This window comes from Schistocerca gregaria, chromosome 2 (assembly GCF_023897955.1).
Source record: "Schistocerca gregaria isolate iqSchGreg1 chromosome 2, iqSchGreg1.2, whole genome shotgun sequence".
Lineage (NCBI taxonomy): Eukaryota > Metazoa > Arthropoda > Insecta > Orthoptera > Acrididae > Schistocerca > Schistocerca gregaria.
In genome coordinates, this window is record NC_064921.1 from 297,861,423 (window position 1) to 297,877,218 (window position 15,796).

Here is a 15,796-nt window from a genome sequence, read left to right on the forward strand (position 1 = left end):
AAAGCACCTTTCTTGACGAGCTTACCGTTACATCGTCATGGTCATTCTGACAAACAAGCGCAAGAACTTCACTATTTAACGTCTGCCTGTTTTCTTCCACATTGGACTACTACAGTCTTGAGCTTTGTCTTCCTATGCGTAGTCTGATTTACAGATTTTCATCTGGAGGCTAAAACGGACACCCTACGTTCTACTCCTGTAGACCAATTCGGATTTTTCACTGCTGGGCAAATAATGAGAACACATCAGTAACATTTCTGAATAAATCAGCCATCTCAGCCCAATTAACCTGAAAGACTTGTACTGGGGAACCTGCACTACACTGATAGATTTAATGGTTTGCCTCTAGATGTTCAGCCGAGTTGTTGCTTGCTTTTTATGCTTAATATATTTTAACGACAGATCCAGTTGGCTTCTTGGAGGGCTACGAAATGTACTGTTACCTGTACGTGGCCGACCGCTGTGGTCGAGCGGTTCTAGGCACTTCAGTCCGGAACCGCGCTGCTGCCACGGTCGCTGGTTCGAATCCTGCCTCGGGCATGGACGTGTGTGATGTCCTTAGGTTAGTTAGGTTTAAGTAGTTCTAAGTCTAGGGGACTGATGACCATAGTGCTCAGAGCCATTTGAACCAAGACCTCAGATGTTAAGGCCCATATTTCTTAGAACCATTTGCACCATTTGAACGTGTACGTGCTGCGTGGGCTCAAGCCAGAACGTGAAAACAACGCAGCCTTACACCTGGAAGCGCACCATTAATCAGTCACACCGAGTTAACGAGAGATAACATATTATTTGTCTTTACGATTTCCGACATCGTATACCGCTACCTACAGTGACAAATTAAATATTTGTGGATTACAACGTGCATTCGTCACTAGATGCTCCATTCGATTGTCGTGGCTTTCCTTACAAACTTTGCTATTGGTTATGTCTTTTCCTACCATCGACTCGAAAAACAGAATCTTATCGAACAATTATGGCATTTGACTATGCATGCAACGTTGCAATGTACTGCAATATTAACCCTCCTCTAACCTACATTTATCGATTACTAATCTCTCACAAAGAGAACAGTTCGTACGATTCAATCTTACACGAATACATAGATGAGGGCTAATATTGCAGCACATTGGAACACTGCATGCATAGTCAAGGTGATTCATCTGCCCTTTCCTATAGGTTGTATGCAAACCGCAACGCCTTCAAAAATCACAAGCGAGATTATCATATTCTTTCGCTCGCTAGGTGCAAACTGTTAGCCTTTAAGACAAGAAAAAACAGTGAACAGGAACTTCTTTGTAGGAAACTTAATTTAGTTAAATTATGTACTGGGATACGTTTTCCTGGAAGCTATGGTTTTCGAGTTATTCCAGAAAAACGTATTTGAAAATCACTTTTGTGATATTTTCTTCAATAAATCTAAAACTAGAGCCTGTAGAGAAAACATCCGAATACAGAATTTTAGTGTATTAAAATCCTACAGAAATGTCTCGTTAATTTTTTCTGTAGGACTAACAGTTTGCGTGTAGGGAGGGAGACAAGAGATTGCTGTTTAGACAGTGCATTCAATATATTCAGTGCAGAAAAATATCCACGTCGATATCTTTGCATAAGTTTATTATGACACTACATTCAAATAGTGGTAGGGTTAAGACGCTGGAATTTAATTAAGGATGATCGGAGCTCAAATCTCAGTTGAGTTTCCTGGACTTACTCTAGTCAGGAGAAAACTGTGAAAACATTTCGCTCCGTACCTAATGACTTCGACGAGGCGTTGAAGAACATCATACGATCGTTTTTGATTATTGGTGTAACGCATAAATATTTTCAGAGTGACAGACACCACTCCACTCAGGTTTTACCTTTGTCTAAATTGATGCATGGGTATGCTATACGGACAGTGATCTGAAGAATAATCGCAACCCTCAAAACGGAAAGGAGTTTCTGGAATTTTCTGTGTAGGTTTACGTTAGCTATCACCTCTCTTACATCTGATTTCTGTTGCATTCATCCACGGGTCTACCTAGACGATGCGTCTAAAAGATTCTTTCGCAACACTATACCTTCTACATGAAGGAAAATAGGGTGAATTTGTCGGTTCATTCGGTAGCGGATAGGTGTCTCTCTGGTAGAGGCAGCTCGCTCTATTCCTCGCAAATGCGTGTCGAGACGAGATGATGATAACATAGCACCATAAGGGCTTTTTCATTCTCCGTTCTGCTGGTGCAGTTCAGTTGCAGGTGCACTGCGTAATTTTCGTCGAGAGTCTTACACCTCCCTCAACATATGATGCACTGTATCACTGGCATCCAAGATCGCCTAATGTCTCGATATATGACTTTATTTTTTTTTTTCTTCTGAGCTGTGAAAGACTCTCAGCGTCTTTGGGTGGAGTGCGGCGCCTCGTAGCAATGGCAGCGATCTCAATGACTGCTGACGTGCTCGCAAATATATAGGTGTAGTCTGACTACCACCATTTTGTTTGTGTTGTATCAGGTGCAGGACACATATGTGAATGGTAAAACTAAGCCTGAAGGTAATTCTAAACGTAACTGTACCACGTTCCCCAACGTTGTAAGGGTGCGATGTAAAACTATATCCTTGTAAAATCACGTGGTTCTTTTTCAAATAAAAGTAGCATAATGCTATGCACAAGTGAAAGCTCACCCCAGTGTTCTATGTAGAAAACTAGTCTCACGGAAGGGAACGAACTTTCTGAAACATCCCCTTGTCTATAATCATCACTGTATACGCTCTCCTGTTCGTTTAACCTGATATGAAAGCTACATACATGTATGATATTCCAGCACAAATCGTGTACGTTTGTTGAAAAAAAAAATAAAAAATCTTTAGTAAGAGGAAATACTTTTTATGGTGCTATTAATGAATCCATGTCTTGTGTTAGCTGTGCGATCAAGTGAGCCTGCATTTATCCATTTCTTGAGCTCGCAATTTGTTATTCGCATCCAAAGGGTGCGGCAAAACGTCCTCCCAGACTTAAATTTCGAATAAAAAACAGAGCGATCAAAACAAAGAAACTATCTTAACATGAATTATATCGACGGATTGAGGAGTGTTTCTTTTTACATTCGTTGCTGTAGTCACATTTTAAAGCAGGTGAAGACATGGTTAAAAAGGAGGAAGCAGGCCACGCATCATTCTAGCTCCAGAAAACATCAGTGCAGCAATGTATTCGTTTCAACAGTCTCCGTAGAGAGCTGCTTCAAAAGACACTAGAGCTCTTCAGTCATCTGAAGAACTGTGCAACAGGACTTGCAATTTGATCCATACAGTATGATCGTTGTTCAGCATTTGTCTGAACGTGATTACCATGTCGTGCCAAAACTTATGTGGAAATGTGCCTGATGAAACACACATTCATTTATCATGATGAGATGAGTTAATAGTCAAAATTTACGATATCGGGGTGGACCGAAGCCTGGTGGGCATCTTAAAAACCACTGTGTAAAGACGATGTTATTGTACAGGGTGCCGCTGTAAGTGCTATGATGAGTGATCCTTACAGGTAGTAGCCGGCCGCGGTGGCGCAGCAGTCTGGAACCGCGTGACTGCTACGGTTGCAGGTTCGAATCCTGCCTTGGGCATGGATGTGTGTGATGTCCTTAGGTTAGTTAGGTTTAAGTAGTTCTAAGTTCTAGGGGACAGATGTTAAGTCCCACAGTGCACAGATCCATTTGAACCATTTTTATGAGAGGTAGCATTACTGTGACAGTAAAATCTCAGCGGTACACTCACACGACCAATACTTTGTTTCATTTAGACTCAATTTGCTCCAAACTGTCCAGGTGTGGATTCAACAGTACTGAGCCATCGCTCAAATAGCTCAGTTTCCCTAATTTTCTCCACATGTCCATGTCTGCAGCTCAGCATGATCACCACACATTACATCCTGCAGTATTTGTATTGAGGTAATTTAAGAGCTTTATCAGCATAGAGAAAAGCAATATAGGCGGAAATGGATGTTATTCCTCAGGAAATAATCGTTAGAATAATGCAGAATTCGTGAAGTCACAGTCAACAATCCATTTATAGGAAAGAACACCACTTGAGTGGCACATTGTTCCGGAAATGAGAATTCCCACTACCTACAGGTAGATATCACTCACGTCAGTACAGTTTCTTTGCTTTGATCCACTCGTTTTTTATTTGAACGTTAAATGAGAATTCTGTTAAGAAGTTAAGTCCAATATTGCTCAGAGCCATTTGAACCGTTTTTGTCCCGTCTATGGCGACCCTTTCGAGGCTGGCCATATGTGTGTCTTGCGCAAAGGTATGAAATGAAATCTGGTGTATCCTTCACGTATGTATCATTCCACCACTTTCAAGTGACTTAGGCAGCCAGTCGAAAACCGAAATTTGAACGGATGAATAGTTATTCGAACCCTGGTGCTCTCACTGTTGCTGAACTGTTATTGTGTGACAGTCGAAGTAGGTGTTATTATATACTTTGTGGGATAAGATTTCATCATATACAGCAACGTCATCTGCACTAAATAAGTCATTGCAAATAACGCTATCGGCTAGGTGATGAATTTACAAGATAAAGCTTCATGTATTATTAATCATCCTGTCTCGCTTTATGTACTGTTTCCTTCATCGTCTTAAACGTCTTCTTAGTTTTGTGAGGTGTACTTTCTGTTGCCCTCATTTCCTATTTATGCAGTCTATAAATAAACGATTATATTCTTTTTGTCTCATACTGCTTTATTTAGCCTTAAATATACTCGTACGTTTCGAAAATCACGTTGACAGTGTAATTTCAAGGCTCCACCGCAGCCCAGTAGGCACATGGTTGTGACTCTGCTAGGACTTAGCATCCACCCCACAACCCTACAATAGAACTGATCCACTTGAAACCAGTGAGGGAACAACGCCATGACACTGGTTCTCTGTATTTATCCCAACTTATGAAATACAAAAGAAACACCAATATTTATTTCCGATACTCGTCAGGGATTCGTTTCTCCCGCGACGGAGCGAGGTGGAGCAGTGGTTAGCTAACTGGAGATACAATTGTGAGAGCGACAGTTCAGATCCAAGTCTGGTAATCCAGATTTAAGTTTTCAGTGATTTCCACAGAATTCTTTAGGAAAATGCCATAATGGTTCCTTTGAAAGGGCATGTCCCTTTTCTCTTCCATACCCAGTCGGTGTTTGTGCTCTGTCTCTCATGTCCGCGATGTCGATGGGACGTGAAACACTAATCTCCCTCTTTCCTGTGCCAGTAAATGATACATTGGCTTATCTGTGTAATCATTTACGTAACAGATGAGTAATCCAAAGACTATTACGATAATGCGGCGAAAAAGTAGTTTCCTTTATAGCTACGCAACAGGCTAGTATAGATCATCATACTACTAACGCAAGATGTAGTTGTTATTTCGCCCACTGTAATCATACTCGAAGTACATGCACATATAAGGGAATGTTTTTAAACTACTACGTAAATACAACTAACTTCCTCCAGTTCATGTGAATAGTGTTATGGCATTAATGCGGAATACAGTAGGAACGTTTCACATCTTTTGTTCCCTATCCAACCTGACAGAGCATGTCGTTGCAGGAAACATGGTTCCTTTTAGCCAAACCTCAGCAAGCAGTCAGTGGCACAGTGTGCTTTGCCAAATATTTAGATTTCTTTGGAAAACGTACATCCATTTTCTGTCCAAAAGGCTTCCTAGGCAACACAGCCAAGTCCAGATTATCTAAGAATGCTTTTTCTATGTGTACAGGTTTTACCTGTGAAATAGGGCGATAGCTTGGTGACTTTTTAACTTCGTCACTTCTCAACATCTGACAGACTTAGTAAAGTGGGTTGTTTAAGTTCAGACCTAATGCACAGTGCGATTCTTTTAACCACTAGGGTAAAATAATTCTCTACAGACACCGTTACAACAAAGGAAAACCTGTCTAAAAGTTTATTGTAGGAGTTTGGAACATGGACAGTTTTCATTATTCCGAAAGACTGTGTCCAAGATAAAACATTCAGTTTGGCAATTGACAGGGTGTCCTGTTTGCCCTAGGTGGGCTTAAAAATTTTTACATCAGAACTACACACTTAAGACCATTGAAACCTCCGTTCGTAGTGATAATTTACATTATTCGAACTGGTGTGGCGTAATCTCATATGAATCACGATATATATGAGGCAGATTCATTACAAAATTATTTAACAGATTTCAAAAATTCCATTACTATTTTTCCTTCCAGACACTTTTCGCACATGTTTAGAATCGAAGAAAGGACCAACTGAGGAAATGTATATGTAAAGATTACAATCTTATTTAAGTTATTATCACCACAAAAATTAGTAAATGCTTTAAAATTTATTAAAATTAATGATTTCAATATTTCTTTTCAATGCGTTACATCATGTACAACATAGCACTCCGATATACTTTTACTAACAAGTGATTTTCTGTTGCCACCGGTGTGGCCGTGCGCTTCAGTCTGGAACCGCGTGACCGCTACGGTCGCAGGTTCGAATCAGGCCTCGGGCCTGGACGTGTGTGATGTTCTTAGGTTAGTTATGTTTAAGTAGTTCTAAGATGTATGGGACTGATGGCCTTAGATGTTAGGTCCCATAGTGCTCACAGCCATTTGAATCTCTTGCCACCACTTCCGTCGTAGTTTCGTGGACAGCACGCTTCCCGCTCCAAACAGTTCTTTCATAAATGTTCACTTACACTCGTATTTCAGCCTTTTATTTGACATACTAATGTTGTAGAGCTTTCCTTCGATTCTCTTTTTCATTTGCCTTTTTGCAGATACTTACATATACTTATTTGTGCTTAGTTTCACATTCGCCTTCTATTTAGACAGCCCAGAAAAAGGCGTAGTATAAAACTGCTGAGTTCACATTCTAGAATGATATCTAGTAGATGATAATGAACACTTAACGACTTCGTAATTGTTGGTTCTCAAACTACAGTTGCGAGAAAACAGGAAGGGGGTATGGGGGTGTCTCTAAACTTTAACTAGGTACTATGGATTCAGGCAAAGCTGGAAGTTTTCCATTGAAATATTGCAATTCTTTTAAACGTTTGTAAACTCTTAGCGAAAAAGTTCATACGTGTCCATAAAAGCAGTTTTTGATTTAGATTTTTTCCGCCTGTATAAATATGTTAGTAAATGTACCAACATCAAAATGCCTAATTTCTATCACTGCACTCGTTTTTTCAGCAGCGTTTCCATCCAGTTTCGAATATGTTTCCATTACAGAAAGTCTAAAAGCGATCCCGACTGTTTTAACGGTGAAGAGAATTAGGCACACAATAAAATTACATGACCCTCTGCATAATGCCATTTACTGAAAACCTCGTTTCGATATCTTCAATTGACGAAACTGTATGTATATAGGCCCCTACGTTTCTAGTACAATAATCACCCGTGTATGTTTACGCTGTAGTAGTCATCACTATTCTGTTAGGTTTAAGAGAATCGACCGATTAATACTTTCGCTACCATTTCGTTTTTCGGAATGAAGCACGTTAATGTAGTGTCATTTTAATACCACAGTCAGAAGTAACAAGACTAAAAAATTACAATCGTCTCACATTAATGTATTCGATCCCAACGTGCAATAACCATTACCAGACGACAGGTGGCAGCGTGAGCCTATCGGCGAGGGGTTCGTTGGTGGGGGGGGGGGGGGGGGAGAAGGGACGCGGACACTGAAAATAGTGCGTCATTATCGTAATGCGGAAGCGGAGCTATTTTTCTAACGTCGAACACGACATGATAATTGGCTTTCGGGCCAATTTTGCAACCATTTCCTAAATGGCTACATCTACATGGATACTCTGCAGATCACATTTAAGTGCCTGGCAGAGAGTTCGTCGAACCACCTTCACAATTCGCTATTATTCCAATCTCGTATAGCGCGCGACAAGAATGAACACCTATATCTTTCGAACGAGCTTCGATTTTCCTTATTTTATCGTGGTGATCGTTCCTCCCTATGTAGGTCAATGTCCAAAAAAATATTTTCGCATTCGGAGGAGAGAGTTGTTGGTTGGAATTTCGTGAGAAGATTCCGTCGCAATGAAAAACTCCTTTATTTTAATAATGTCCAGCCCAAATCCTGCAGAATTTCTGTGATACTCCCATATTTCGCGATAATACAAAACGTGCTGCCTTTCTTTCAACTTATTCGATGTACTCCGTCAGTCCTACCTGGTAAGAATCCCAGACCGCCCAGCAGTATTCTAAAAGAGGACGGACAACCGTAGTGTAGGCAGTCTCCTTAGTTGGTCTGTTACATTTTCTAAATGACCTGCCAATAAAACGCAGTCTTTGGTTAGTCTTCCCCGTAACATTTTCTTTGTGTTCCTTCCTGTTTGTTCTTAATTGTCATCATCATCAGTTATCTGCTATATTAGCAGATCCTTTGCCTCCCCATTTTCTGCGATCCATTGCTTCCTTCTTAAGGCTGCTGTATGTTGTAGCGCCCATCATGTGATCCAGTATCCGGAATCTCTTCCTTCCTCGCTTCCATTTCCCTTCTACATAACCTACTAAAACTGTTTTTATCAGTCCGTCATTCTTTCGTAATATAAGCCCAATCCAATGTCTTTTTCTTCTCTTTATTACATTTATTAACTGTCTTTTGTCTCCCACTCTTCTCAGTACCTCTTCATTTTTTACTCTGTCCATCCAACTTATTCTTTCCATCCTCCGCCATGTCCAGATCTCAAAAGCCTCCAGCGTTTCTCTATCTTATTTGCTCATAGTCCATGTTTCAGCGCCGTATAGAAGAACACTCCATACAAGACATTTTATGAGTCTCTTCCTGAGTTCTCTGTCCAGACCGCCGCAGAAAATTCTCCTTTTCTAATAAAACACCTCTTTGCCATTGCTATCCTTGTTTTAATTTCTGCTTCCAAGATATTTAAAATTTTGCACCTGTTCTAGAATTTTTCATTCAGCATAATTTTTATTTCTTTATTTCCTCCTAGTGCCAATACTTGTGTTTGATTTGTGTTAATTTTCATTCCATATTTTTTCCCGTTAGTTTCCATGGTGTATTGTAATACCTAGGTATTTGTAAATTATTCGCGTGCCGAAGTGCTTAAGGCAATCCGTGCATGACGTAATGGCGCTCTCCAAAACCGGTGGAGAGACAATTGTAATGCTCCACGAGTCGTAGATAACAGGGATTAACGACGGCTGCGGAGATGTGTTTGGCCGAGTAGACATGCAACTGCTGAACAGCTGATTGCCCAGATGAACCAAGGGGCTACCAACAGTGTCATCTCAACGACTGTTCAGCGAACGTTGCTGCGTATGGGCCTCCACGGTAGGCGCCCGGTTCATGCACCGATGCTGGCAGCTGTTCATCCGCAACCGGCATGTTTTATACTCCAATGGAGAGATTTCCGTTAGCGGGTACGGTCCAGCAACAATCGTCCCAAGCTGTAGAGCGGAGTGCTATGCTCTGGGGAATTTTTTAGTGGCATTCCCTGCGTGATCTCGTGATTCGGGAAGGCAAACGAATCAACACTAGCATGCATAGGCTAGCGCAGATAACCAGGGCACTGGAGTCCTCAAGGCTCTACATCCATATCGGTGCCTTCCAGAACCTCATTGGCTCTCGTGCTGCACGTCTCGAACCGGGCGCCGTGCTGCAAATTGCGGTTATTTAGGCTTTTCACAGGTGGTTAACTTAGTGTGACTGGACTGTGTATTTTCCGTTGTTTCCTTTCTCAGTGCGGATAGTGTCAGGACGTCGAGTGTTATTCACAAAGTCTTCTGGTTATATGACTGCGCAAAAACTACGAGATATATAGTAAACAGCCACAAGCCTACAGAGTCTCTCAAAGTTTTTAACAGCATTGAAGTCGCTCAGTAAGAACACCGTTTATCGCGAGGCAAATGTCATTACGTGTGCTTGACACGAATTTTTCGGGAAGCCGCAGTGGAAGCCTGCTATGCACGTGTGTTCATTGGGTTGCATATCTGCAGGTGCGAATCAATCCGATTCAACAATACGGAGCTGAGTGGAGCTGTGCAGAGGTTAGTAACGAAACCTGAAAACGGCACAGCCTATAGGTACAAACTGTAGTTGCAAGAATTCTGCATACTATTAGCAGATTTTCCTTTGCCAATGGAACGCTGATCTATAGCAATAGCATGAAGCAAATTACGAGTGATTCTCTGATTTACTGTATTGGGACACCCTTCAAAATTTTTACTGCTCTCATATGTTCACTAACAAAGTTTTTTTTCCATATTATTCACACATCAGCCTTCGTATTTGAGAGTGTACTCTCTTTCGAGATGGCTTCACAGCAACGCAGTCATTAATTGTGTTTATACTCGTACTTACCCCAAAAAAATGGCTCTGCGCATTATGGGACTTAACACCTGAGGTCATCAGTCCCCTAGAACTTAGAACTACTTAGACGTAAGTAACCTAAGGACATCACCCACATCCATGCCCGAGGCAGGATTCGAACCTGCGATTGTAGCGGTAGCGTGGTTCCAGACTGAAGCGCCTAGAACCACTCGGCCACTCCGGCCGGCTCTTATTCAACAATAAATATTTAATATCGCTATGTGTTTCTGCTGTCGAAACGTTAGTGGCAAAATGAACTCTTTTCTTTCTTTATATGTTGTCAGACCAATAACATTATCTGATTGCATTTAGATTTATTTATTTTCGAAGCAGTTTTAAGGGAATGTAGTACATGAAAATTAAATCTCCCTTACTCCACACAACGTATTGCCTAATTTCTCATTATACAGCATTTACAAGCTGGACTGTTCTGCTTCTACACTGTTGTACGGCTATTGGGTGTTTATGGAATGGTGGTTTTCTCTGCAAGTTGCAAAAAAAGTAGTGACAGGAATATTCACTTAGAAAGCCAAAGGAAAAGTCTCTCCTTTTGCGGAGTTTTGATCGTAGTTTATTTAGTTATTTTCCAGAGAGTTACAACCACGAATTAGAATTATTTAAATACAGCATTCTTTTCTTATCTGTGCCTAGTGTAGAAAACCGGCTGCACGTAAATTAATTGAAAACATGTTTCTTATCTACTTGCTTCAACCATCCCGGATAGCGACATGGCAGCGACTTGAAATGATTCAACATAACTGTAAAAACAGTCAAAGGTGGACAGTAGGTTGTCTTTATTAACTGACGACTAGTTTCAGAAATCATCAGTCACTTTTCCAATCTTTTATGTTGTTGTGTGACTTGTGCGGATGATTTGAAAACGCCATGAAATTTTCCGAAATGGGTGATCAGTTAATAAAACGAACTTCTTTGCAACTTTCACGTTTTTTTACAATTTTGCTAAAACTTCCTATTATCTCCTGGTAGTGAAACAGAAACGTGTGAAATCTTAGAGCTAAAAGCAGCGTGCTGTACGTATCTGCGTATGTTCAGATTCATCTTATGGAGGCGATGTGTTCATTTAATTGAGGTGTTCAAAAAAGTGTCTGTTTTCATGACTTGTAAATGAGCTGTGAATGAGGCGTGAAGTTGCCGGAAGTCTTATCTGATACGCATCGTATATTCTGCAGCTGTAGGACAATGCACGCTGCCTGTAAAAGAAGAAACACTCGTAATGGTTGACTACGACATCTGTCAAAGGTTTCGTGACAGCCGACAATAACCTCGCGAAATGGTAAGTTATTTCGCACGAGCTCGTCTGGCATACGGGTAGAATTAGCGTGTTGTTGCCATGCGGGCCATTTCGCCCTGCTCAGCGCGTCTACCGCAATTACATAATGAGTTTGTTGACAATGGCTGCCGCTGAATGTAATGAATTTCCGTTCTAGAGCGCCCGTCGTCGCTTGAACATTTGCTCCCCCGTTTACCCTGCATTATGAACGAGCATTAGTGGATTTGATAAATGGAGATACGTAATCGAATACTGTCGCTGCCATATTGTTCCTCTGTGCCAACACTGCTCTACATCGGAATACAGTTCATATTAAAAACATTTACTAAGCGTACTTACAACGGTTGTATTTGCTGTCACCACAAGTTTTGTTTAGCAATTCACAAAAACCTTTTTTCTAATTGTGTCCTCTGCCCAACTGCCTGTAATAATCCTACACACTAGTATATATGCTAAATGAGACAGTGTCAAAAATTATAGGCCGCATAACGCTCACGTAAAAATTTGATCCCCTAGATAGGTACTACGTCTATTCAGTAGTGTTCCTTTCCTGCAGTTTTTCGACATCTCATTCACAGTGAGACTAACATCAAAAAGTAGAGACTCTCTACTCCTGCATAGATATAAGTGGATATTCAAAAAGCGGTTTTAAATTTTCTTAACCAACTCTTTCCGTTTAACTCCGCTACTAGTAGACTTCTGATAAACATATTCCTGTGAAACATATATGGTCCAACGAAGCGTGAATACTTACCGCCATTTAAATTTTGTCTTTATTGTAAAACGAAATTTGGGATTGAGCATTTTCATACACATTATTTTCTACTGCAATTCTCTATGTAGTAGTTCTACATCTGTGACGCGCACAAGAATCGCCAGAACACCCTGCGTGTCTCATGGATGGAATGTGACGTTGGTTGCAATACTTGCTGATAAAAATGGCTTTACCAAGTATTTGACGTTCCACTGTAATACATGATACACTGATTCACTGTCACCTCGTCTCCAGTTGTATGTAAAATGGTACTACCGTTGAATTCTGACAACATTGTGAGGATTGTAGCGTCGTTACAATAATGGACACATCTCCCTGGAAGATTGATTTTAGGAAAATATTTACGTCATTATCAATCAGAGGCGACGACATTTGACCAAACTGGGCCAAATACAAGCTCAGCATTTCATATATCGCTTAATATAAGGAACCAGTAGTATCTCTACATATAAGCTCTCTTCTTCAGGCCACAAGTGGCCCATCGGGACCATCCGACCGCCGTGTCATTCTCAGTTGAGGATGTGCATAGGAGGGGCGTGTGGTCAGCACATCGCTCTCCCGGTCGTTATGATTGTTTTCATTGATCGGAGCCGCCACTATTGTGTCGAGTAGATCCTCAGTTGGCATCACGAGACAGAGTGCACCCCGCAAAACGGATACAGTGCATGCTGGCCGGGATGGTCACCCATCCAAGTGCCGGTCACGCCCAACAGCGCTTAACTTCGGTGATCTGATGGGAACCGGTGCATCTACTGCGGCAAGGTCGTTGCCTATCTCTACATATAGCTGCGAGGAGCATTGGGAAAATCTTTTCGGAATGACACACTTGTTCAAAAAATGGCTCTGAGCACTATGGGACTTAACATCTGTGGTCATCAGTCCCCTAGAACCTATAACTACTTAAACCTAACTAACCTAAGGACATCACACACATCCATGCGCGAGGCAGGACTGGAACCTGCGACCGCAGCAGTCGCGCGGTTCCGGACTGAGCGCCTTAACCGCGAGACCACCGCGGCCGGCACTTACTTGTTCGCTGACGGGCAGAGGCAATATGTAGGCTACTCTTATGACGACAGATAAAATTTTAATATGCTGTTGAATCGAGAGGGAATTTGTATCGGACGTTAATTGTTTGACAGCGGTTGAACGTTTGAAAACAGGAAGGAGAAAGACAAAATTTGGAGTTATGCGTAGGTAGAGTCAAGATACTGAACGTACCATGTCTTGCAATCAGATATCCGAGGAGATGTACTGAGAACATCAATAAGCAACAGAGGTCTGGTCGATTACAACATCCTAACGAAGGAATAACTGATGTGATTGTTTCATTCATCCCTGTGCAACACAAATTTCTGTCCCAAGCATTTGCCAGATGTTTTCACTTCTTGAGTTGCGTAGACCTATTTTTTACAGTTGTATACATTTGCAAGGTCTAATGTTGACACTAGTCTTTATTTTATTTTAGGTAGCCGTTTTTTATAAGTTTTGGATTGCATGAAGGGAAGAAAGAGAGATCTGCATCCAGCTACAATTCGTTCCCTGTTTTGACGTTGGCCCAACATTGTTCCGAGATCTTCTATTGATATATTGAGTATCGCTCATTTCGTACAGTCTACAGACCGCACACACAGATTTACGAAACCGTAACTATAAGTGAGAGTATATAAATCTAAGTATCGTACTTACAAAAAATTGTAAAAACGTATATAGGCAGGTCGGAAAAAGTAAGCAGGAAATGTGTGAATTGGGAAAATATAGGCACGAAGTGTGGGTAGGAATATTAGGAGATTATAGTATAATCTAACGCACAGTTGGGTAAAAGGAGAACGTGGAATTATATCCAGAAGTAAGCCATAATTTTCTCTGTTCTTCAGTCGAATAGACATACAGCCTTTGGTGATAGAGGAAGCAGAAAGTATTGAAGAACGTGTGTTATACACCTTGAATATTGTTGAACGTTATATGTTCGGTTTTCTTATTACGGAGTCGATAAAAGAAACGAAGCGTGCAGTAATGGATTCTTCAGGCTGTTCGGAAGGACGACAGTTTTTCTTTTACGGATGGTTAATGATACCACAAAACGGCATACCGTGAGCAGTTTACACATTACAGAAATTTTGGAAACTGTTTACATATTACTTGATAATAAATAGAACGGATGCTATGATGGGGCCGGCCGCGGTGGTCTCGCGGTTCTAGGCGCGCAGTCCGGAACCGTGCGACTGCTACGGTCGCAGGTTCGAATCCTGCCTAGGGCATGGATGTGTGTGATGTCCTTAGGTTAGTTAGGTTTAAGTAGTTCTAAGTTCTAGGGGACTAATGACCACAGCAGTTGAGTGCCATAATGCTCAGAGCCATTTGAGCCATGAATCGATGCAGGTGATCAAACAGGATGCTTACCTGTCGGAGACGTATCTATACGTATCAGGAGTCCCATATCACTCCAACTGCACACGCCCCACACTATTACAGAGTCTTCACCAGATATCTCCTGCTGAAGAAAAAATGGTTCAAATGGCTCTGAGAACTATGGGACTCAACTGCTGTGGTCATTAGTCCCCTAGGACTTAGAACTACTTAAACCTAACTAACCTAAGGACATCACACACATCCATGCCCGAGGCAGGACTCGAACCTGCGACCGTAGCAGTCGCACGGTTCCGGACTGCGCGCCTAGAACCGCGAGACCACCGCGGCCGGCTCCCCTGCTGATATCTAGGGTCCATGGACTCGTGAATTTTCCTCCATAGCCGTACGCGTCCATCCCCTCGATACAATTTTCATACGAGACTCGTCCGACCATGCAAGATGTTTCCCGTCATCACAGTCGAATGTAGCTTTTGACGGGCCCAGACGAGGCTTAAAGCTTTGTGTGGTGCACGAGTAGGCCTTCGGCTCCGAAAGCCCATACCGATGATGTTTCGTTGAATTGTACGCTCGCTAACACTTACTGATGGCCCAGCATTGAAATCTGCAGCAATTTGCGAAAAGGATGTAGTTAAAGAATTCTCTTCAGTCGCCCTTACTTCCGTTTCTGTAGAATCTTTTTCCGCCCACGGCGATGATGGAGATTTGATGTTTTATCGAATTGCTGATATTCACGGTACATTTGTGAAATGGTCGTACGGGAAAATCCCAACTTCATCGCTACTTCCGAGATGCTGTGTCCAATCACTCGTGCACCGACTGTAACATCACGTTCAAGGTTAATTAAATCTTGATAACCTGTCATTGTAATAGCAGTAACGAATCTAACAACTGCTCCAGACACTCGTCTTATTTAGGCGTTGTCGACCGCAGTGCCGTGTTCTTCCCGTTTATATATCTCTGTATTTGATTACGCATACCTATACCAATTTCTTTGGCACTTC